Genomic DNA, 23,089 nt, shown 5'->3' with positions numbered 1-23,089 from the left:
CTTGCAACTGTTTCATAAACAAACAAACAAACAAAAGCTGGAATATTTTATAGCTCAGGTAAGTGGGGCATACAAACTGGATTGTGACCCACCCCTGGGATGCTAAACTTGACACTCTTCTTGACTGACTCCATCTGCACTGTACATTTAAAGCACTGTTGTATCGCTTTTTGGGAAGCCATGGCTTCCCAAAAAAGAATCATGGGGACTGAAGTTTATTATTCGGTTTATTATCCTGTCTTCTGGAGCTTTGAGGCAGCTTTGTGTCTTTTTTACATTTGTTTGACCATTGATAGCTATATTCCCTTCCTTTCTTGTTTCCCCTTAATCCCAATTCTCCACCTAGCTTAACTTTCTGTACAGCCACATTAAAAGACATGTGGTAGGCGTAGAAGGCTTAACAAACTACCGTATTTTTCACTCCATAGGGCACATCTGACCATAGGGCGCACCTAGTTTTTAGAGGAGGAAAATACGGAAAAAATATTCTGAATCAAATGTTGCACTAAACGATTTAAAGCAGCAAAGCGGGCGGCTCCTGTCCGCTTTGCTGCTTTAAACTGAGCCTCAGAGGAGGGTAGGAAGGGGAACCATGGCTTATCTAAGTCCAGTTAATAATGCTGAGCCTGACTTATGGCCATCGAGATTAGCCTGGCCGTCTCAGTGGAAATCTGGGGAGGCTGGGGTGGACTTTCAGTGGTCAAAGTGTGGTTGTGTCTTCCTGCCTGGCATCTATTTCCTGCCCTCTTTCCCTCCTGCACCCCCGCACCCTGCTTCCAGGGAAGGAAGCGGAGCCATGGATCCTCTGCTCGCAACCGCAGTGGATTCCCTCCATTTTGAAGCAGGAAAGTGGGAGAGGAGCTGCTTACACGAGTGTAAGCTGCTCCCCTCCCACATTGCCGCTTCAAAGGGAGCCCAGGAGGAGGGAATCTGCTGCAGCCGCAAGCAGTGGAGGATCCATGGTCCCTTTCTTTCCCTCCTCCATGATTGCTTTGAAGCAGGAAAGTAGGAGAGGAGCTGCTTACACAAGTGTAAGCTGCTCCCCTCCCACTTTGCTGCTTCAAAGGGAGCCCAGGAGGAGGGAATCTGCTGCATTTGCCAGCAGAGGATCCATGGTCCCCTTCCTTCCCTCCTCCGTAGTTGCTTTGAAGCAGGAAAGTGGGAGAGGAGCTGCTTACACGAGTGTAAGCTGCTCCCCTCCCACATTGCCGCTTCAAAGCAATCACGGAGGAGGAAATCCGCTGCAGCCTCTAGCAGCCGAGGATCCATGGTCCCCTTCCTTCCCTCCTCCGTAGTTGCTTTGAAGGAGGAAAGTGGGAGAGGAGCTGTTTACACGAGTGTAAGCTGCTCCCCTCCCAATTTCCTTTTTTTTCTTTAATAAATAATTATTAAGAATTTTCCATTTTCAAAAGCCAAAAAGAAAAAAGAAAAAGAAAAATTAAAAACATATACAATTTGCAATCCTTATTTTCTATAACATATTTCCCTGACTTCCCCACACCTCCCCTTCTTATATTCCAATTCAAATTGTAAATTCAACAAGTTCTTATCCCCAGTTTTTAACCTTTTTATATTGCCGCTTCAAAGGGAGCCCGGGAGGAGGGAATCCGCTCAGCTTCCCCCACCTCCCGCAGAAGCCGCACGCTCTTTAAAGGCGCTGTGCGGCTTCTCCTGGCTTTTCTGGGAGGTGGGGGTATTCCCCCACCTTGTAGAAAAGCCTGCAGGAGCCGCACAGCCTTTAAAGAGGGCGCCGCTCTTGGGGGCTTTTCCCCCAGGAGGGAGAAGGGACTTATGCAGCCAGTCAGTCCCTTCTCCCTCCTGGAGAAAAGCCCGCAAGAGCGCACGAAGCTTGAGGGCTTTTCCCGCCTGCCTCCCCCCTGCATTCGCTCCATAGGACGCACACACATTTCCCCTTGCTTTTTAGGAGGGAAAAAGTGCGTCCTATGGTGCGAAAAATACGGTACATTTCCCAGGATTCCTGGGTGGGGGTGGGGGGAAGCCATGGTATGATGCTGCTTTAAATGAATAGTGCAGATGGGGTCATACTTTGCCTGGAAAATGTAGCAGCGTTTTTTAATGCATTGCCTGTATATTCCACCTTTCCTCCTAAGAGCTCAAGGTAATGTACATGGCTCTCCCTCACACCATTTTATCCTCACAATAGCCCTGTGAGTTAGGTAAGCCTGATATGCTATGACTGCCCCAAAGTAATGTGGTGAGGTCCATGGCTCAGTGGGGATTTGAACCCTGGTTTCCCAGGCTGACACTCTAACCTCTACACAAAACTGTCTTCTTTGCTTTCTTCAGCTTCCAGCTCAAGACACTGACCTCAGGTCCTCTAGGCTAGGGCATGCATCTTCCATGTCTAGATTCAGTTGGGTTGGTCCCTAAAAGGGATAGACAATAAAGGTAAGAAAACACTTATCAGTATGAACTGTACTGCAGTGCTCCTGCCACACAATGACAGAGGAATGACAATTGATATAGAGTGTGCCACACTTTATTTGTAAAGGTGATTATTCTATTAGACAATTTCCACTGCCTTGACAAATATTGTTGTTGAGAAATGGTATACACCTTGACAATTAATCCAATCACGGGCCTATCTGGGAGCACAGATGCTGAGAGCTGATGCTTCATTTATTTGCTCCTTTCCAGTTCTGCACATCAAATAGCCAAGCTAATCAAGTTATTGCTGGTGTCTTGCAATGGAGCGGAGAGTGATTAATATCATTTCGTAGGAAGTCGCTTTGGAAAGCTTGGTGCGGGGGGGGGGGGAAAGGAGGAAAGAAAAGGGTGGTGACATGAGATGAGGATATGTTTTCAGTGGGCTATTCTAAACATGAGCCATTATTGTTGGCAGAAAGCTGATAAAAACATGTTGGCGTAAGTGATGGGTGGCACTCACTGCCTTGCTCGGTGTGTTTAAATCAAAGTTGTTGTTTATAGCCCTTGGTGATCCGGTATGTAAGAACACCAGCTTGATAACAGCAGCTTTGTGGGAGCAAGGCGGGGAGAAAAACAGGGAACTTTCAAACCATAGAAATAATACCATTTTATCTCATCAGCCACCAACAGCATATATTTATGTGCTTCTTGGTCTGTATTTACGTACCATAAATTTATGACTCCGACCACTTAAGTCATTTCCCAGGTGTTGCTATTCTCCCCCAAACATAATTTTTTTGCCATATGGATATGCAAATGTCAAACTCTCTGCACGGAAAAAGCAATCCCAGAACATAGTGCAGCCAATTACATTTTAAGTAACTCATAACTGTTATCTCAAGCTTTCTCTTGTGTAAGTTTTATATTCTTGCAGAAATTCACATTTCACACTAGATCAGCTTCTTTCCCAGTATTCTTCTGTTTGTTAAATCATTTTCAGCCATGTAACTTGTGATGCTTGCTTCTTCCACCACCACCTCACCCCATATGGGGGAATTGCAAGGTTATGGGAGGACCTTTAAATTCCAGCCCAACGTCTGGATGTGATGAACCAAAATAAAGTTAAGTATCAGGCCTCCATCTGGCTTAAATGTGATAAAGTAACACTTTTTAAAATAGTCAGGGTGCGGGAGAGCAGGAGGATAAAAATTTGAGAAGTAACCATGGCTTTGGAAGATGTATTTTGTAAGCAAATAACAAGCCAATAAAACATACGGCAGTGGAGATAGCTAGACATTTCAAGCAACATTCTTTTAATTTTCACATATGCTTAACACTGTACTTTAAAAGCACAAAGTTCTTTAAACTTCTTATATTATCCTCAGAAGTAGGTGATGAGTAACAGAGCAAGCATCCAGATTGGCATCCCATCGTCTTCCCTTAAAACAGCTTAGTCGGTAGAGCAGGAGACTTTTAATCTCAGGGTTGTGGGTTTGAGCCCCATGCTGGGCAAAAATTCCTGCACCGCAGAGGGTTGCACTAGATGATCCCTGTGGTACCATCCAACTCCAAAATTTGATGATTCTATGATTCTAAGGTAGCCTGTGAACAGGACTAGCCATGCCAAAGTGTGTGGGACAGAGCCCCTATGCCATCTTCTTGGCAAGGTGGGTCACTTTTGATTACCAGAAGGAAGAAGAGAGTGGCTGAGGCAGCAGAAAAGTGAAAACACATCAGCAGAAGTGCTGGATTGGCTCCAGTGATGCATTTGCACCATTCCTACCCTCAGGGGTGGAGCTACTATGAAACTAGTGAAGCTTCAGGCCCCCTAATCTCAGAGGGGTCCCAGAAGTGGCTTTAGTCTACATTGCTTTTTAAAAAATGGATCCAGTAGTATATATTCCAACAATCCCAAAGTATGAGAATCAGTAGCACAGATATTGTAAAGGTAGGGAGGTAGGGAGGTTGCAGTAAAACAATTTAAAGCAAAATCTGAGGTGTAGATTTTTATTTTTATTTTTAATTGTGGTGAACCCCATTGCAGAAGATATGGGTGGTTACCTAGACCTAATTGCTGGTTGTGAAGGGCCTCCAAAATGTAGGTTCAACACTGCCTACTGCTTCATCCCTCTCCTTCCCAACAATCAACAATGACCCACCTGCTGGAAACCTAGTATGGTGGCCCCACCCCAGCTCACGGTGGCATACGTAGCTCCCCCCCTCTTCATTTTATCCCCACATCAAACCTGTGAGACAAGTTAGGTTAGGAGACAATGACTGTCTTGAGGACACCCAACGAACTTCATGGCTAAGTGGGGATTTAAACCCCAGTGTCCCAGGTCCTAGTCCAACACTCAGGCATGTGCAAAGTCCGGCCCGGGGGCCTAATCCTGTTATGTTCACCCACAACTTAACAAATCCGGCCCCACCGGTTGATTTAATCTGGCCCCCATGGCAGTATATGTCCTGGGGTAAAATCCTAAAAGAAGCTCAACAACTTTGGTCAGCCCACACGAATATTCACCAAATCTGGCCCTCTTTGAAAAAAGTTTGGGCACCCCTGCTCTAACTAGTACACTGCATTGGCTGTCATGATTTTAGCCTCTGCACAACAGCCTTGCACAATACTGCCTTGATTACTTAAAAGTTGCTTCTGCTTGAGCCCCTGGAACTTTTAACAAGCTACGGCGGGCTCATAAAGCTTCTTCCTCTGATTCTTCTGCTGGCACAGCTGAGCTGATGGTCTGGCAACTTGCCCTTTGGACCATCCGGTGCTTGTTTCCTGGCAGATGGTCAACTTCCATTCACAGCTCTGAGTTTACATTACTTCTTTGACCACATTCTCATTGCCAGCCACTGTAGCATGATTTTAGAAGCAGGCTAAAGAGCAAAGTTGTAGTAAATCCTATCAGATAGCCTATTTATTCTAGGGCAATGCTAAAGAAAGTCTCCATATCTTTTAGAAATTCTTGATTTCTGTTGTATTTAATCCCCCCACCCAGCTGCCCCCTAAAAACCAGAATGAAAACCAGTGTGGGTTGAGTAGATTGCCTTATGAAATTTTAATGCATTCTGTTGGCGACAATATCATTTGCATGGACTTATTCTAAATGAAGCAATATCAGAATATGTTTGCATTCTGATAGATAATATATCCCACAAAGATGTCTGGGATGGAAAAATCTCTTTAGTTTCAGCTCCCTTGGTTTCTAATTTTTCCAGTCTTAAATTTAGTTCAACCCTGAATGAAAAAAACACTTTTTAGTGGGAAAATTGTACACAATTTGTAGAAGTGCAAATTCCAAGGGATAGCTTGGTTTCAGCTCTCATATTGTTTCAGAAAGTGCAAATTTGGTAGCTTTGGCTTTAAATGTGAACAGAATCAATTAATTTCCCCATCCCAAATTCCAGGGATGAGGAACCTGGGGCACTCCAGAAATTTCTGGACTACCCCCAACTATCAGCAATGCTAGCTGGAGCTGATAAGAGTCCAACAATGCCTCCTCAAAGGCAGAAATATGTGTCCCCAAGCTAATTCAGATATTACTCTGTATCCAAACCAAACTGCCACAGTGAGCAGGAGTTAAACTATGTAAGGAAATTTATATGTCTCGAACATAGGCACATAGGAAACTGCCTTATACTAGGTTACTCTAGTGGTATGTTCGGTTCAGTATTGTCCTTGAGTTCTGACCTTGCTAGCTAGGGGTGATGGGAGTTGTAGTTCAACAACGTCTGGGGACCCACAGGTTGAGAAAGGCTGGTCTACACTGAATGGTGGCAGCTCTCAAGGGCCTTAGGAGATGCCCTCCCTGGAGATGCTGGGAATTGACCCTGGAAACTTCTGCATGCAGAGCAGCTGCTCTACCACAAAACTATGTCCCTTTCATAGGGGGGACCACATGGGTCATCTAGTCCAGCCCCCTGAAATGCAGGAATATTTCAACCCTGAGATTAAGAGCCCTACTGATTGAGCTATGCAGTCACCTGGTGCTGTTCATCAGTGGCGTAGCTAGCTGCTCTGGCACCAGCGGGGCAATCCACCCACAGGGCAGGGCAATTCGCCCAGGAGGGCGCCAAGGCGAGCTGCCCACAGAGTCCACCTGGCAGATGCAAGCCCCACGCTGCCGTTTCTGGCAGCGCAGGACCCCGAGCTACCGCATCACTCCCAGGAGAAATGCATGGCTCAGGCGCACTGCAGGCCAGGCCCCATGGTAAATGCCGCCCCCCACGGTGTGCTATTTTGTCACCCTCTCAGGGATGACATCCGGGGCAGCCTGTCCCCACTGCACCCACCTTCCTTCGCTCCTGCTGTTCATAGGGCTGTGCTGGAAATCTGATGCAAGAGGAACTCATGGGCCTAAGGACATCAGGCTTCAGCCTGATTTAAATGTTTTTCGATAATCCGCACACTCCTTATAAATCACTGATAAGTGATTTATAAGGACTGAAATCTCAGCTCTACCTCTTTTTATTTTCTTTGTGCTTCTCCTTCAACAACTCTGAGCCAAGCAATGTTTTTGGAGAGAAGTAGTGGTTGGTAGGGAGGCATTAAAGCTAATAATGATTTGTGAATTCTTCTTATGATGCCTGTTCCCGGAGCTTAGAGAAAGCGGAAGGCGCAGCAGAAACAGGAAGCGAAACTGCCACAAAGCCTTGCATAAGTCATTAACAATGGGACAAAGAGACAACCTGCGAAGAACATGGCAATTTGCTTCATATATGAAACAGATTAATGCTAATACTGTGAACAGCTGGATAGCAGGATACTCAGTAATGAGGAAAGCCATTTTAATTTGATTTTAGTCTTACTTTTTAATTTAAGTTATTAGCGCTGTAACAAAGAAAAAAAGGAAAAGGGGGGAAAGCACACAGCTGCTGACAAAAAAGAAGGAAGCAATAGGGCTTTACTCCTAGAACTAATTAGCTGTGGTCTTGGAACCAGGCAGGTTCAAAACGGGAGAGGGGAGTCCATAGGTGAAGACAGATTATTGTTCCATATTTAGCGCACAATTGCATCTCATGCAGCTACTCAGAGGCGGTGACAGCAGGAAAACTGCAGAGGAGTCTTGTGCCAACTGCAGAGAGCCTTGCAGGGCTGCTTTGATGCTGACCTGCATATGCATATGTGAGCATAAAATAATTCTAAATCTTAAGTACCACCAATTGCAAGGGGTTGCACAACTTGTTTCCATGAGGCTTTCAGTTCCACTTTACAAATCCGATGTTGTCAAGACTCTGTAAGGGTCAGCCCAGAAGGCAGAACCTGGGACTGTGGTGGAGAGTGGGCAGGGGGAGAGTCAGCTCTCAATTTGGCCAGGCCAATTAACTGACCCCAAATAGTCAGGGGTCAAGTTCTAAGGCAGCCATCAGAGATAAGGCAGAAGTCATCAGTCTTCAATTCAATGCCTTTCATGTTTGAGCTGGCTGGAAGTTATGGGAGTTGTAGTCCAAAACATCTGGATGCCATCAGGGTGACATAGAAGCTTAGGTAATATCATCACACAAGAAGCAAGATACTATGGCTTTATGGGGCCCTGTTGACAGGGACTGTCGGCTGACTGAGTTGCTTGGGAATGCAGTGACCATGACCTGAATCACAAAAGGGGAAGCTCTGGCCCTTCAGATATAGCTGAACTACAGTTCTCATCTTCCCTGGCCATTCACCAGACTGGCTGGAACAGATTGGAGTTCCATAAGTTCCCTATCCCTGACAATGATGGTGCCCTCATACTGAAAGAACTCAGTCTACCAGGGCAGTGGAAACAGCACTGATGGAAGAGGTGGTCAAGATTCCCCACCCCACCCCTGCTGACCACTAAGAGCACTGCCTTAAGACCCCCAATAGCATTTTATTTATTATTAATTCGTTTTATTTTATTTGTACCCTGCTCTTCAGCCAAAGAGGTTCCCAGAGCAACTTACATACAATCAAAATGGGAAAGTCAGGCATACAACAACACGACACACAAGGAGAAAGGGACAAGGAGGGAAGAGGAAAACATTTTAAAGTATCCAGGTTTCCTGACATTCACTTAGGACAGGTTTTTTTCTTGCTTTCTTTCTTAAATATATCTTTATTTGCTTTGAAATATTACAGCCAAAGTAATCAAAGCAAGTATTTAGGGCAGTTCTCTTGCAGTGCCCAGTTAGGGCAACATAATTGAAGAGCCACTTTGCATGCCAGCAGGAGCATACACATGTGAAGTCATACATTCTTTCATTTTTCAAATATGAAGCTTGGATTGGAAGTACAGCAGACAGAAGAGAGTGTTGACCAAGCAAAAGTTATGAGTTATCCAGAGCCGTCATACTAACTCCGAATCAATCAAAGGGCATGATGATGCCAACATCCCTATTGTTTTTTTGGGCTTGAAAAAAATCTTTGATATTAGGGATTGTTGGGATATTTGGTTCACTTTGCATGTAAAGACAAATCTATCAAGTTTGCAGTCCCAAAAACAATACACAAATCAAAACACAGTCATCCTTTGAAATTTGCACTTCTATGAATTTTGCAATGCAGTTCTCCAGCCAACTAATGTGTGCTAAAATGCATTCACTAGGGTATAGTATGCATAAAAATAATATATCAGTGAACATTATAAGAAATGCACAAATGAATTTTCACATGGACTTTTTAAAATAATTTAAAAAATCACAAATTGATGTGGAAATGTGTGGATTTGAATTTAAGATAGTAAAATTTTTTAAAAAAATGAGAGAAACTGAAATTGACATATTCTTCCATCTCCCTTAATATCTTGGCATACATTGCTTAAGCTCCAGAGTCCTTGGTCAGATGGGTGAGATATAAATAATAAGTTGTTGTTGTTGTTGTTGTTGTTGTTCTTCTTCTTCTTCTTCTTCTTCTTCTTCTTCTTCTTCTTCTTCTTCTATTAATGTGCTTCTGCAGTCCATGCCTGCACAATGTTTCCATTGTAGAAAGCAGGGTACCAGTTCTGCAGGCAGTTTCAGTAAATAACATAAGCCCACAATATCCCCACAGTCAATGTTTTAGATATCTGAAGTTTCCAATTCATGTGGTGCAAACTGGCTTATTGCCACATTGCTGACAATGCACTTCAAGAATACTTGAATATTAGATTTCCATCACTTTATATAACCGTGTGCCTCAATCCATAATGCAGGCTGTCTTCTTGCTGCCATCCTCATTGGTAACTTTTTGTCATCTTCCCTCATCATTCACGAGAACAATGAAGGAGACAACAGCCTGTCCCAGACTGATGGGATATCAATCACGTTCAACTGCCGGGGCAATCTGAAGAGCAAGTGTTGTCTGTTTTTGCTGCTGCATTGGTGATGGATTATCCTAATGAGTGATGAATGCAATGGCACTTCATTTCCCGCTTTCCCCCTTCCTTTTTGTTCAAGGGTTCACAAACAGAGTCCTTCCAAACCACCTGGGTTGCAGGATGTCAGTAACAAAATGATAGCTTGCTTTCTATGCAGCACTGCCTTCTTCCAGACTGATTGTAAATTGTTTTTTGTTTGTATGGAAAATGTGTCCTGCTTTTCCTTTTCCTTTTTTTTTAAAGCTTATACCGTGTGTTGAGCGCCTTGCCAGTTTCTTAGAGGTATGCATGCAGCTTGAGTTGCTGGATTTGAGAAGTATGGTCTGGGATTACATGTCCCAGTCATTTCAAGGACTGAGTTTGCATTAGTGGTGAGTAGAAATGGTTTGGGAGCAGGTTCTCTCGGGGAGTGCCCATGCCAGCCTTTGCCAATACCTCCAGATATTTTGGACTACCACTCCCTAATGCTCCCTAATACAAGGGCAGTATGATGCATGGATCAGTTAAGCCTGCAAGGGAGGCTCATTGGCTCCCAGTTGTGCAGAACAATTCCCATTACAGAGGTGGTAAGGCATCTGCCAGGAGAGCTGCTAAGATGATGGACAGCGACCCCTTGTGGCAAGTCAGAGGGCAGCTTCTCAGTGAAGTCCCTGGACTGACCCCATTTGATCCTCCTGGGGGTAATAGAGCAAGCAACATATGCCAATCTCGTGCCCTCCAGATGTTTTGTATGGCAATGCCCTTCACTCATGGACAGCACAGCTGTGCTGTCTGGAGTTGTACAAAACAACTGGCCTATGCTCACATGAACTTCAGCCTTCAGATCAGCACTAGAAGCCCAGCTCTTGCGCACCATTAACTAAGATTGAATTGGTGGGGAAGAGAGACAGTGGTATCCCCATGATTATAGAACTCTTTCTCTAGGGAAATTCACCAAGTCCCTCTGCTTTCCTGGTTTTAGATGTGCACAAAGATCTTCTTGTGTTGGATGTTTTCCTGAACTCTTGTTTCCGGCAGTTGCTATTGTTGCATTGTTCTGCTACTGATTTTTTTTTTGTCCTAAATTGTATTTATATAGTTGTAAATTTCACTGCATTATGTTGTGAAAATTGTGGTATAAATAACCCAGCTAACCAAATAAAAATGAAACTTAAGTGAGCACCAGTGGACATGGGAGAAATTGACCAGCCTGAAAGAACTAGAATCTGATAACTTTGGTCCCATCTAAAGAAGATCTCTGTTTTCATGTGCACTTTAAACTCAGGTTGGCACAGCTAAACTTACCTCCTTTCCTCTATATTCTGGAATGGTACTTTTACTCCTAGGGAATACACACACACACACACACACACACACACACTAAACATTACTTTGAGGTCCTGCTTCCAAATTCTTTGCTGGGGAAATGAGGACTTGGATACCTGACATGTTGATCACCCCAATAATGAGAAACACAGTTAAAGTACATAGGATAACAAGATGCGGGTGTAACACGATGGCAGAATAATTGCAATACTGCTAGCTTCAATTGTCTCCTGAGAGCAATTATAGAGGCCAGGAAAGAAAGCTGTAGCAAGATAGCTCCAAGCACAACACCGAAAAGCTAAAATCTTCCTGGGCCAAACGTTCCTTTTATGTAAGTTTTGGTTGCGTTCCTTTCATAACCATTCATTTTGTAGGTGAGCATAACCTAGCAATGGGATGAAAAAGGCAGGGTTGAAGCAATCAAAAGAAATAAAAATAGGGCAGCCATGCAGATTGTGTCCTCAAACTCCCTGCCCAGGAAGTTGCAAACTTGGACTCGTCTTTTTATTTTGCCTCCTCCTTATCTAATTTGCTCTGCCTCTCATACCTGATCTGCTAACATGACTGGAAAGGCATTTAATGGTTTGGGAACCAGGAGCATGTTTTCAAGCTTTCAGGGTAAGCGGCTACACAGCTGGTTTTTTTTTACTACAGTCATACCTTGGATCCCCAAAGCCCTGGAACTTGGACATTTTGGCTCCCGAACACCACAAACCCGAAAGCAATTGTTCCGGTTTGCAAACATTCTTTTGGAACCCAAACATCCGATGGGGCTTTTGCGGCTTCTGATTGGTTGCAGGAGCTTCCTGCAGCCAATCAGAAGCCGCAGTTTGGTTTTCGAACATTTTGGAAGTTGAACGGACTTCCAGAACAGATTCTGTTCAACTTCTAAAGTACGACTGAATTATTTATTAAATTTGTATACCGCCCTTCATCTAAAGATTGCAGGGCAGTTCAGAATATAAAAATAGAAGGTGAGAACACAAAATACGTAATACAAACAAACAACCAAACAACCTCCCCCCAAAATTATAAGCCCATAGAATATTTAATCAGCCTGATTATCAAGAAATGGTTTCATCTGGTGCCTAAAGATATGTAATGAAGGCACTAGGCAAGCCCCAGGGAAATCTCAGCAGCCTGCCCAGATTCTAGGCACTAGTGGGAGACAAGCTTACGTCGTCTTCCTGACACAGTCCTTTACAGATTTCTGGGGTGATTTTTGCAGCCCCTGAGCTTGGCACCCAGTGCAGGGGAACAGGTCCACCTCTGGTAATGGCCATACTCAGACCTAGACTTGAAATGTGTGCTCACCAAAGTTCTTATATTGTCCATTGATGAAGCTAGGGCCAACCTGAGGACTCAAGCTGGAGGCTGAAGTGCTGAAGGTACTATTCTGTGGTGCATGAAGGAGCAGGAGGCCTGTTTCCTAACATGCATCCCAGACATGACCAATCCAGGTGCCACTTTTGAGTGCTGATGCCTGCCTGTCTTCCTGCCTGCCAATTGCTGTTTCACATGGTCACACTCTTCTGCTTCCCAAGGCAGCTGCCAAGTGGGAGCCCGGAGCTGCACCAGGAAGTCAGAACCGTGGGACATACTAAATGCATCAAAGCCAGGAAGGCTTGAGCAGGAAGCCTTTTTACAGTCGTCTCTGTCTAGGAGAACCCAGTGCCAGCTTGGCTGCCTGGCTTTGTACCTGAGAACACTTCCCTGCCCAGGAAAATGATCTAATCTGCAATCATAGGGGTTCATCGCAAAGGGCAGCTGCACACAGAGCTGAGGATCCCCAGTCGTAGACTTGGTTTGTTGTTGTTGTTGTTACATTTAAATCCCACTTTTTCTCCAAGCATCTGAAGGTGGCATACATGGATCTCACCTTCCCCATCTTATCTTCACAACACCTTTGTGAGGTAGGTTAAGCTGAGAGAGTGTCTGATTCAAGGCCACCTAGTGGGCTTCATGGCTGAGTGCAAATTAGAACCCTGGTCTCCCATGTCCTAGTCCAACACCCTGGCCATTGCCCTACTTCTCCAATACTTCTGTACCTGAAGACAGCTTGGAGGCTTGAGTATACATGACTGTGTATACTCATCTCACCAGCCTAGCTTCCAGTGTCAGGCATGAGTTCCCTCACTTTCTGCTCAAGTCCCCAGGATGTTACCACATGATAATTAAGATTTTTCTAAAAATCAAGCATCTTAGGCAGGGACTTCTTCACCCAGCTGGAAAAGCCCACTGAAACAAAAATGGGGTCTGTTGTTTGCAGAAATAGTGTGTGCTTGTAAATCTCAACAAGAGATGCTGTCCCTACACTGGAATCCCAGCTTCCAGTTACTGTGGATCGAACTTCTGATATCTGAAGTTCATGAGAAAGTTTTTTGGGGGTATATATGGGATAAGGCAATCTCTCAAGTTAATATAGCAGTACCAGCAAAGTCTTAAATTTGGCCCGGTAGCAAATTGGCAGTCAGTGCATATCCTGCAGGCAAGATGTTTTGACTTTGTCAGAAGAATATATGTGCCTATAAATGGCCTTGTCCATGCACAATAAGAGCTTGAATCAACAAATATCTGTTTCCGGAAAACCAGTGTTCAGGGCAGCTGTGACTCAGTCCGCAGAGGCAGAAACAAGTCTTAACTGGAGCCCTTGTATTGTGTTCCAAAGGCTAGCTGATGCAGAACTCAGCAAAGATCCTACCAGTTCTGTTAGTGGTGGTTTTTCCAGGCCAGGCACAATGTTGTGATTCCATACTTAAGAAGGACTGAAGCAAAGCAAAGGAATGCAAACAGAAGGTGTAATAATTCAACAATTAGGCAGTTGAACTTTGTTAAAGTCAAGATGAAGCTGCAAACTCAACCATGCCTATTCAGAATTGAATTCAGTGGGGCTTACTTCCAGGTAAGTAGCCTAGGATTGCAGCCTAGGCCCTTCCTGATGCCTGCCTATATGGTAACTACCAACCGCAAACAACAGGAAGGAAAACTAAACTAAACTTCTTTGAGCCTAAGGGGCAATGTTAAAATTGCCAAGCTGTGCAGCTTGGGAACACCCCCAAATTCTCACAAGGAATATCTATTGTGACGTAATAGAAGGAAAGAGCACAGGAATGTTTCATTCTCCAATGTGGGGTTGTTGGCAGGGGAGTCAAGTATGGTCAGGGAGATGGAATTTCCGGGGCTGGTTCTGGGAAATGGTTGCCCCACACTGCCTCTTCTGGCTTAGCAGATTCCAGAGAAAATGAAGCTCTGCATTGCTTTTTGAAGGTGCAAGCTTCATCCTTCTATCCTCTAGGGGCAATACTGCTTGTTCTAGGCAAAGGGATGGCAGCATGGAGAAGCTGGTGAAGCTGCTTGCTTTCAAGGATTACAGTGGGCTGGATCCAATGCAGTCCTACTCATATTAGACCCAATTTACACAATTCATTCATTCATTCGTTCATTGAATTTCTAAACTGCCCTTCGTCTGAGACTATTGGGTGCCTTACAGTATTAAAAATGCATATCATAGTAACAAAAAACTCACTATCCCCCCCATTTAAAAGGCCATATAGATTATTTAATTAGCCAAAGGCATAGGAGAAGAGGAATATTTTTGACTGGCTCCTAAAGATATGTAACAAAGGTGCCAGGCAAGAGCATTCCACAAGTGGGGAGCCACTGCAGAAAAGGCCATGACTGATTTAGGTCCATTAACTTCAATAGGCCTACTTTGGGTGGGACTAAGTTGGATGCAACCCAGAATCTTTGCAGTGGGGGAGGAGGAGGAGAAAACCACAACAACTTGGCTCCACCTGTGTCGCCTGCTTGGCCATGAAACCACCTCACCAAGTCCAGGGACCACCAGGATAGTCACATAGGTGCCTGTCGTCTCATTGATCAGGTAAGGATGGCATCTGGTCATTGTCATTAGGCAAACACCCTCACTTTACATAGTTTTGGATGATGAACATATTTTTTGTTTTGGCAAGTCTACTTTTGTTTAAACTGTTATTGATTTCATCTTTGTTTTTAATAATGATGGTTTTATATAACTTTGTTTTTAATTGGTATGTAGACACTCTCGCTGCATTTTCATCCATTATTTTATAGGGCATGATATTTATCAATTTTGTTTGTAGAGCTTTTTGATCAAGTGGTTTTATACACTTTCCAAAAACATTAGTGAAAACCTTCAGGGTTTAGCGTGGAGCTGGATTTAACCATATTGAAACATTTGTTTAAATATGGGTGAGTCTAGCTATGCAAAAAGGAAGAATGCCCTTTTGCACCCAGTAACCACAGTAGGATTGCTCAATGCAAGGACTGTAATAAAAGCAGAGCAGGTGATTGCTGTAATGCCACATCATGCATTATATGGCAAAAAAGTGACAACTGCTGACAGGAACACTGCTGTACAGAATGAGAATGAATACATCCCTTTAAGTAATCGGATTGTTAAAAGAGAAGTAAGGTAACATAAGGATAAGAAGAAATAGACTCCTTGAACCTAATGGAAGCTAAGTTTTCTGTGGCATCAAATGTTAATTCTAAAAACTGCCTGGAGCACTTTTTAATAAGGTTTGTGCTTCTTCTGTTTTTTAGATGAGAAGAGAGAAGAATAACGAACAAGGGATGGGTTAAAGAATTCCCTGGTGATTTGTGATCTGTTTACTGTGGGAGCCACCTGTACCTCTACTAAGAAACAGGTATCAGGTGGGTGGAGAAGAGTATATATATATATATATATATATATATATATATATATATATATGCAGGTTTTGGTGTCTTCGGGTCGTCATCTTCAGGCTGGTGCTTTCGGCTTCTTGTTACTGGAACAGAGCAGAATCTGGTGTTTGAGTTCCTATAAATACTGTTGAGGGGTGTGGTATATAGCCTCCAACGTTCTGGGCAGAGAGGAAGTTCCTAGATTAGTGTGCCTTTTCTTCTTTTGTTCCTTAATTACTTGAGGGATATCTTGAGTGATTTCATGAGTGATATTCTGAATACCACTGGGTGGGTCATTAAGTGTAGATTAGTTGCTAAAGCTTTTGTGTCTTGACCTCTTGAGCTTGTGAAGAGTTTTTCTGAGAAGATGGCTGTGCTGCATTTAGTTGTGCTCTGGCTTGGCTTCGTGTATAGGGGCGAGCTGTGGTTTTGTGCCTTGTGCCAGCCAGATCTGTGTAGGGATTGCAGGGGGGTGCAGCATCCGGAGGTGCCACTATAGTTTGGCTACTGGATGGAGTCTGTAATATGTCTGTGGAGAGGGTCTGGGTTTGGGTCTGGTGTGGTTGATTGGTGACGGCGTTCTGTGTGCCTCTGGTTCTGGTGTCGGTTTTTGTGGGGAGGGCTAATTTCCAGATGTCTGGCAGGCGGGACGTGTCGTCACGCTTGTTCATGTTGTGAGGGTGTTTCTCTTTCATGTTGTGAGGTGATTATTCTCTTTTCCAACACATGAAAGAAACAGGACACGAAATTAATTTTGCAGATTCCAAATTGCTCTTTAACATGGAACATCACCACAAGAGAATAATCATGGAAGCCATCGAGATAGAGAAACACCCTCACAACATGAACAAGCGTGACGACACGTCCCGCCTGCCAGACATCTGGAAATTAGCCCTCCCCACAAAAACCGACACCAGAACCAGAGGCACACAGAACGCCGTCACCAATCAACCACACCAGACCCAAACCCAGACCCTCTCCACAGACATATTACAGACTCCATCCAGTAGCCAAACTATAGTGGCACCTCCGGATGCTGCACCCCCCTGCAATCCCTACACAGATCTGGCTGGCACAAGGCACAAAACCACAGCTCGCCCCTATACACGAAGCCAAGCCAGAGCACAACTAAATGCAGCACAGCCATCTTCTCAGAAAAACTCTTCACAAGCTCAAGAGGTCAAGACACAAAAGCTTTAGCAACTAATCTACACTTAATGACCCACCCAGTGGTATTCAGAATATCACTCATGAAATCACTCAAGATATCCCTCAAGTAATTAAGGAACAAAAGAAGAAAAGGCACACTAATCTAGGAACTTCCTCTCTGCCCAGAACGTTGGAGGCTATACACCACACCCCTCAACAGTATTTATAGGAACTCAAACACCAGATTCTGCTCTGTTCCAGTAACAAGAAGCCGAAAGCACCAGCCTGAAGATGACGAGTGAGACCTCGTCGAAACGTCGCACAGACACCCCGACTCTTACACGGGAAGACACCCGAAGACACCAAAACCTGCATTCCTGTACCCGTGAAAATCTACGAAAGCAAATATATATATATATATATATATATATATATATATATATATATATGCACAATTTGGGTGATATTGAGTTATAAACAGCTTTGGTTAAATGAATGCTGTTATCAACATTGAGTATTAACAATGTGGTTTATATATATATAAATTTATGTTATCTACTTATAAGACATTTTAGAAGTATTTCATTTTCTAAGGGACCTTCTTCCCTCCAAGTTGATAGAAATCCGAGATTCACTTTATTTATTTTTCTATTTTTTTAAATTAATTTTTCTGTTTTAAATTTTAGAACATTCATTTAAACAACCTTAAAATATCAATGACTTCCCTTCTTCTCTTTCCATGGTTCATTTTGCATAACATAAATCCCTGCATATTTTATATAAACTAAACCATTCAGTATTCCATTATTACATCCATCAAAACTTATTTACCCTGTTGAATTTATCTTAATGCTGCCCATTTTTTCAAATATACACAATTTTCTTCCATATATTCAATGAACATTTTCCAATCTTCTTTAAATGTATGTTCTTCTTGTTCTCTTATTCTATATGTTAGGTTCTCAATCTGCGCATATTCCAGAAATTTAAGTTGCCATTCTTCTTTAGTTGGGACTTTGCTCATTTTCCATTTTGGGGCTAACAAAACAAAAAAACAGAGATTTACTTTAGAGACAGAGGTTGGTGGTGAGATGCACTTATCTTCCCAACACAAGTACTGACATTGCCTTGGGAACATATGAGGCAACCTCATATCATGTCAGACCATTGGTCAGGCAAGTGATCAGTCTAGCTCAGTATTGTCCACAATCATATGCTGACTTGCAACAGCTACCCAGAGCTTCAGATAACTTGGATTCCTAACCATACCTGGAGAATTAAAACCTGAATCCTTTTGTATGTGCACTACCATTCAGCTACTCTGTATTAACATGGCTGTGAAACTGTCACGGGCACCTATTGGCTAATGCCTGTGATATCACTGGTGACGAGTGACATCATTGTTAGTCTTTGTCCATGTGGTTTTTTGTTTTTGTTTTTAGTGTGTATTCAGCATGGTATAAATATGAGGATATTATTCATTTGTAAATAAGTGCTAAATATACCCTTTTAATATGGGGCATTGAAAAAGGTTTTATTTTTGTTGACTGCAGTTGTTTTCAGGGTGGAAAGGCTCTCACTCTTATATATCCAGTAAATACTGTAAAAGTTACATTTCTAACTTGTTCCCAACAGACGTGAATGTTTGGATTTATTCACATGGGTGGGGGGGTTGGCTTTTCCTGTAAGCGTTCTTATCTATTGTTCTACATCTCATTATAAAAGAGTGATACCCCTGTGTGTGTCTTTTTTTAATTGGATACCATTTCTGTGGAGGCCCTATCCTTGGTATTCTAATTAGAGGCATAGAATAACAGCACCACAAGAGAAACAAGCAACAGAAAGGAACTATGCCCCTCCTTTCTGAACCATTTGTTCACCATCTTCAAGGAGCAATAATCTCTTCATTTTCAGACTGTACTTACTCATCGAAGCCCTTCTTGAAAGTCTCATTTCCCTTTCACCTGAAAATGCAAAAACCTTGTGAGACACAGCTAGCGTGCTGGCAAAGATTAAGAACATCGGTGCCTGCAGTGGATCAGCTTTGCACTCAGCGGTAGGCGATGTTGTAATCAGTGGGAATTACCCATATGGGGTTTAAAAGACATTGCGATAATTGAGCCTGGGGTGGGGGGGTGGGGAAGACTCACAAAAGCCGGTGGAGGCTTACATCGAGCTGCTACATCCTGGTCTTAACTGTGGTTCTTTGGATAGTTGCTCCTAAATTGGAAGCCGTCACCATTTGGCGTAGTGCAACTACATCTTTGAATGCAGGCCTTTTCTCTCACCTAACAGGCCTCTTGCCTTTCATGGCTTCATCAGGAGTCAATCTGTTCCATTAGGACTTCATCAATAATTACTTTAGAACAACTGAACTACTTGATGCTGCTAATTTGCAGAGATTCCAAGTTTCCCCAAATAATAACTCATTAATTCTGAAAGGCAATTAGACCCGCTCTTCAGCCGAGGTTGTTTATTTAAGCCTAGATAGTTAGGAATCTTTATGAAAGTTCTGCTTCACTTGCTAGAGCACCTGTTACAGGGCCAAGTGTGCCCCTGAAGGCAGGAACATAGGAAGCTGCCTCATACCTAGTCAGACCATTGGCCCATCTATATATACCAGCAGCAGCTGTCCAGGGTTTCAGGCAGGGAGTATTCACCTACCTAGAGATGCCAGGGATTAAATCTGGGCCTTCTACATGCAAAGCATATGTTCTTCCACTGAACTGCAGCCCTTCCCCTGATTTTGTTTAGTACTTCTGTGGCTAATTAGAGATTTGAACCCTGGTCTCTCAGTCCCCAGCCCAACACTGCACCAAACAGCTAAAACAGCAAGGAGCTTCACTTCACAAATTATACCGTAGAACAAGCTTTTTTGTGGATGAGAGTCCTGTTCATCAGATGCAAAGTTGGATATAATTAATAGTCCCTATTTTGTCCCTTTGGAGCCTTTGGAGATGCTTTGGTAGTTTGCTTTTTTGTGTGTGAGCTGCTTGCACTTATCATTTTTTCAGAGATCAGCTCCCTCCCCAGGGCCAAAATGGATGACACATCATTTCTATCATAATGAAACGTGTGAACGGAGTTTACCAAGTAAATTGCTGGAATAGGAGCCCAGTTTTGAATGCCACCCTGGTGTGGTGCTGGAGGGTTTTTACCTTTGTTGCAATCCCATTCTGGACTGTCTGCCCACCCCCATCTGCTAATCGGTTTAGGGATGGGGGGGAGGGAATCATACCAATGACAGCTTTTCCCAATGAAAATAGCAGGCATGGTGAAGTCAGTTCAGGTGGGAGAGACTACAGTGGGGTGCAAAGGATTAAAGGCCCTTTGCACTCTAGATCAGGGCCCAAGCCTGCAATTTTTGCTAATTGTTTGACCCTCAACAATGGATGCATGTGCTTGGAAGCTAAGGAATCAGGTTGTGCACAGACTGCCATTTCACAGGCTGCAGCTATTGGAGTATATTTTAAACCGTGGACCTTTTGTAAGACAAATCCGCTTCCTAATAATATCTTTAACCGAAAGAACAAATGCTCTTCTGACTTTCAGATTGGTAGAAGCTGATTGTAAAGGAGTATAGCAGACAGAAAGTGCAGCAGGCCCAACTGCAATGGATAGCAGTAGGAAGAGGAGGAGGAGGAGGAACATTTGAGATAATTCAACCATGCTCCTTATCTGTTTGTGCAAAGTTGGAGGGTATGCACTGGTGTTTGTTGGCTGACATCTAGATGACATTCCTAGATAAATAATGTAATTTGCTCTCACAAGAGATAATGATGGCCACCAAGTGGGATGACTTTAAAGGAATTTTATACAATTTAATGGAGGATGAGGCTATCAGTAGCTATTGGCTATCAACTAGTCATAATGGCTGTGCTCTACCTCCACTGTTGGAGGCAGTGTACCTCAGAAATCCAGTTATGGGGACTCACAAGTGAGGAGAAGGCTGTTGCAGTCAGGTCCTGCTTGCAAACTTCCTATTGTGGCATCTGGCTGGGCACTGCAAGAATAGGATGCTGGACCTGATGAGCCTTTATTCTGTTGTTAGTCACTATCCCCTTGGATGTTTTGAGTTACTTTTACATGGGTACAAATTGGAAGCGTGGGCTAATCCCTGTTGACCCACCCTTCATTTATTTATTTATTTACTTACTTACTTTCTATACCACCCTCAATCCAGAGATCACAGGGTGGTTCACAATGTAAGAACACAGAAAGAGAACACAAAAGACACAATAAAACCAAACATACAAATAGACCCCCCCTCCCACAAACACATTTAAAAGGCCATAGCATGTTAATCAGCCAAAGGCCAGTTTAGAGAGAAACCTAAATATATGTAATGAAGGCACCAGGCAAGCCTCCCTGGGGAGAGCATTCCACAAACAGGGAGCCGCTGCAGAAAAAGCCCATTCTTGTGTTGCTACCCTCTGGACCTATCGTGGTGGAGGCACATGAAGAAATGCCTCAGATGATGATCACAGGGTCTGGGTCAGTTCATATGGGAAGAGGTGGTCCTTAGTGTATTATGGTCCTGAGCTGTTTAAGGCTTTACAAGTTAAAACCAGCACTTTGAATTGGGCCCAGAAATTAATTGGCAGCTAGTACAAGGTGGGCCAGGATTGGTGTTCTATGCTCAAACTGTTTTGCCCCAGTGAGCCACTTGGCTACTGAATTCTCCATCAGCTGAGGCTTCTGGACCATCTTCAGAGGCAGTCACACATACAACGCATTTCAGTAATCTAACCAGAGCATAGACAACAGAAGTTAGACTATCCCTGTCCAGGTAAGGGTGCAGCTGGGCCATCAGCTGAAGCTGATGGAAGGCACTCCAAGCCACTGAGGTCACCTGGGTTTCAAGTGATAGCAAGGGATCCAAATTTAGTACCCGTTCCTGCAGAGGGTGTATTAACCTATCAAGAGCAGGAAAGCACTTGTCCATCTAGTCTAGGGAACTGCCCACTAACAGTGCCTCAGTCTTATCTGGACTGAACTCAGTCTGTTGGCTCTCATCCAGTCTGAGACAAGGCAATGGTCCAGCATATCCACTGGCAGCAGCTCTCCAGGGTTTCAGCCCTACCTGGAAATGCTGAGGATTGAACCTGCGACCTCCAACATGCAGAGCTGATTCCCTGCCACTGAACTACATACAGCCCTTCCCCATATAGCCCCAGTAATATAGTCAAGAAATCTGGAATGGCTGCTGATTGGTGTTAGTGGCGCTGGGTTGGCCCCAAGATTTTTTTGGGGGTGGGGTGCACGTTATATGACATCACACAGTCTCTCAACACCATGCAGGCTGGTTCAGCCTTCTGTGACATTGTGCCAGCACCCCCCTCCAATATTGCAGGGGCTGGTCCCTCTTCAGACACATACTGAGGGGGAGGAAGATACCTACGCCTCCTAGATTTGGCCCGCCTAATTTGTGTATAGGTGCAAAAAGCCTTTGGAACCCACTTTATTCTGAATTTTTTTTGCACAGCAAACCACAAGAACAAGTTGTCAGCCATCCCGTTTTACTAATCAAGCTGCCAGCTGTTCATTGGAGCTATAAGACTTTTTTTTTTTTTTTGCTCAGGGATTAAACCCTTTCCTTGTTATTTATTTGCCGGCCCAGCTGCTTTCCAGTTTAGTTTAGTATTTAGTTTGCAGCTGACTTGTACCATTTAGAGAACAAAATCAAACAGTTTGGAGAACAAAAAAGCTACCCTCTAGGCAGTAGGAAAATTGCAGCATTTCCCCTGCAATAAACCATTAATTTCACTTTGATTTTGGTGTTTGAGTAACAAATCCCCCCACATTTTTTTTTGCAGGGAGATCATTTTCTTTCTCTTCACTTATCTACTGTCAATGAGTCTAGTAATTTGGAATGTGTTTAGGCACCAAACTGCCCTAAAAGGAAGGACTGTTGTGATACAGTCTCTATGTTAGAGTGATGATGGAGAGATAGAAATGGCAGCTTCTCAAGGACTCATTACTGGCACATAGATGGCAGCTTGTGTCTTGCAAATCTTAAGCAGCCAGATCCTGTACAGCAGATAGCTGCTGGATTCAATTTAGCTGTGCAATAATATGTTTTCACTGTTGTTGCTTGCAAAAAAAGGCCAGTGCGATTTAATGTTACCTCAGTTGAACCCTGTTGGTATCCATCTGTCTTGAGAGACAATGGAGTGTGTTTCCAGGAGTGAAGTCAAACTGCTGGAGAATCACAGCACCTGCTG

The 23,089-nt window shown here is 43.6% G+C and overlaps 1 long non-coding RNA gene across 1 annotated transcript in view; it reads left to right on the top strand.

The window, feature by feature from the left end:
• LOC309524187 overlaps positions 1 to 18,908 on the top strand; it is a 49,095-nt gene extending 30,187 nt beyond the window's left edge. The window contains exons 3-4 of the long non-coding RNA XR_014215834.1: positions 15,594 to 15,704; positions 18,780 to 18,908. This is a non-coding gene — a long non-coding RNA (uncharacterized lncRNA). The remainder of the gene's footprint in view (positions 1 to 15,593; positions 15,705 to 18,779) is intronic.
• The last annotated feature ends 4,181 nt before the right edge of the window (positions 18,909 to 23,089 follow it).

Source organism: Podarcis vaucheri (genome assembly GCF_965113315.1).
Source record: "Podarcis vaucheri genome assembly, chromosome: Z".
NCBI classification, from domain to species: Eukaryota; Metazoa; Chordata; class Lepidosauria; order Squamata; family Lacertidae; genus Podarcis; species Podarcis vaucheri.
The sequence above is the reverse complement of the archived record's forward strand: the minus strand, read 5'-3'. Positions and strand labels throughout refer to the sequence as shown.